This window comes from Bradysia coprophila, unplaced genomic scaffold, assembly GCF_014529535.1.
Source record: "Bradysia coprophila strain Holo2 unplaced genomic scaffold, BU_Bcop_v1 contig_235, whole genome shotgun sequence".
Classification (NCBI taxonomy): Eukaryota; Metazoa; Arthropoda; class Insecta; order Diptera; family Sciaridae; genus Bradysia; species Bradysia coprophila.
This window is the reverse complement of record NW_023503496.1, coordinates 769,844-772,045: the sequence shown is the minus strand read 5'-3', so window position 1 is coordinate 772,045 and position 2,202 is coordinate 769,844. Positions and strand designations below refer to the sequence as shown.

General features: G+C 41.8%; 1 long non-coding RNA gene across 1 annotated transcript; it reads right to left on the bottom strand.

The window, feature by feature from the left end:
• Positions 1–785: 785 nt before the first annotated feature.
• LOC119077289 lies at positions 786–1,981 on the bottom strand. The gene is made up of 2 exons (XR_005087770.1): positions 1,018–1,981; positions 786–949 (listed from the first exon to the last, which is right to left on the bottom strand). It is a non-coding gene; the product is annotated as an uncharacterized LOC119077289 (long non-coding RNA).
• Positions 1,982–2,202: the final 221 nt, after the last annotated feature.

Below are 2,202 nucleotides of genomic sequence, written 5' to 3'. Positions count from 1 at the left end.
TATTTAGACTGACTACTACGTTCATTCACTTTATAGAGTTATTCAATTGTAACTTCCAACACTCCCACTCAATTGGATAATTCTATAAGTGTACTTCGACTCCCACTTAAATCGTATTGCGGACCATTTCCATAGACCTCCTGATTCGATAATTCAACTGAGCCATTCGACCATCGACCTTGTGTACATTCGACCATTCGTTCAATCATGACCCACTCAATTAAATTATTCGTGCAAATTCGATTTGACCTCGTACAAATTATTCGACCATGCCATTCGTCCTTGCCATTCGTCCTTGCCATTGACTTTCGGTACTTCCGAACTTGCCATTCGTCCTTGCCAATCGACCTTGTCGTTTACCTTCAATACTGCCGTTCAACTTTCACAATCGACCTTGTCGTCTGCCCTTTACTTGAACATTCATCAATTGTGATGCAGCGACTTTCCTTTATGTCCAATTGCAACTAATCCGTAGTTGCCACGAATAGCATTTAGCTATTTCCATGACTAAAATCCGTAGTCATCACACCCATCGTGTGTCATCTTGACCATCGTGCGTCATCTTGACCATTGTGTGTCATCTTGACCATCGTGTGTCATCTTGACCACTGTTGCCATCTTGACCACTGTTGCCATCTTGACCACTGTTGCCATCTTGACCACTGTTGCCATCTTGACCACCGTTGTCATCTTGACCACTGTTGCCATCTTGACCACCGTTGTCATCTTGACCACTGTTGCCATCTTGACCACCATTGTCATCTTGACCACTGTTGCCATCTTGATTGATGCTGAACCGTTTGTGAGATTGCACTGCTCACCCAGTATTACGCCTACCGACCGTCATCGACGTGACCATTTGTCATCTGCCATGACTCGACCAATTCTGTCGTCTGTCATTGACTTGACCATCGACCATCATCGACGCGACCATCTGCCATGTGACTACCTCCTCAGACGAAACGATGCCATACCAACCGCCATACTTGTAGTTTACCGCCACCACTTTGTGACTACCTCCTCAGACGAAACGATGCCATACCAACCGCCATACTTGGAGTTACCGCCACCACTGCCATAGCGCGAACCAGCGTCGAAACTTTCCGCAGAACACACAACAACCACAATTTAATCATACAGCGAGTGTTATTGACACCCCTTCCAGTACAAACTGGCGCTGCAGATTAATTGCCACAGTTCAATGTGTCTGGGCCCATAACCTGTTGGAATTACGGTTTCATTCCACTCCGGAATCTACAATGAAACGACCAGTTTGCCGTCTCAGAATAGACTGATTTTATTTAGAACAAATACGGCGTATTTATATGTTTTACAAACTTATCTAGGCTTACTATATTCTTCTTATTTAGACTGACTACTACGTTCATTCACTTTATAGAGTTATTCAATTGTAACTTCCAACAGTATGTCCAGGTCGGACCTGCTAAAATCCAAAAAATTCAGATAGCCCTGAGGAAATAAATTTCTAGGACAGAATCTAGAGCTCGGAAGTTAATGGACTAATGAGGAATGATGAACTTTCCTTAGATTTTAGAAGTGAGAAAACGATGGAACAACAGGAAAGGCTGTTACTCCAATCAACAGTATATTGGGCTAATAGTCATCATCATAAAAAGGACTTGGCATTGAATCCGTGTATATTACAAAATGTTGGTACAATAAAACCACTGATAATGAAGTTCTCACAAATTTTGCTGTTGGCTGGCATCCACATCGTCCAAGGATCTATGATTCTTTTCTAAAATGTTTATGGCAGGTTATTCCACAAAATTAATATTAATCTCCAGTCACTTCACACCAGAATGAGGCTCTGAATAATATTGGAAAATTTCAGTTCTAGAAGCCGTTAACATCCTAGCCAATGTCTCAACATCCAGGCAACGGTGCAAACGGCGCAAAGCCCGCTACAGTACTGACATCAGCTTTCCAAAAAACCGTAATTCAATGAAATCGGTTTGTCAGTCTGAGGTAGGTACAAAATTTAAGAAGATACACTTTCCGGGAAAGTCCTAATATCGACGCCATTTTGTTTCATTCAAAAGTAAACGTTGACGGTCATTGACGGTCCATGAAATGTTGTCAATTGATCAGGGTTTCAAGAAAAGAAAAAAAGTTTTTTTCGACCGGAAAAGTGATTTTGCATGTTTAGTTCCCCCAGTTTTTCATAGTCAATCATATGAT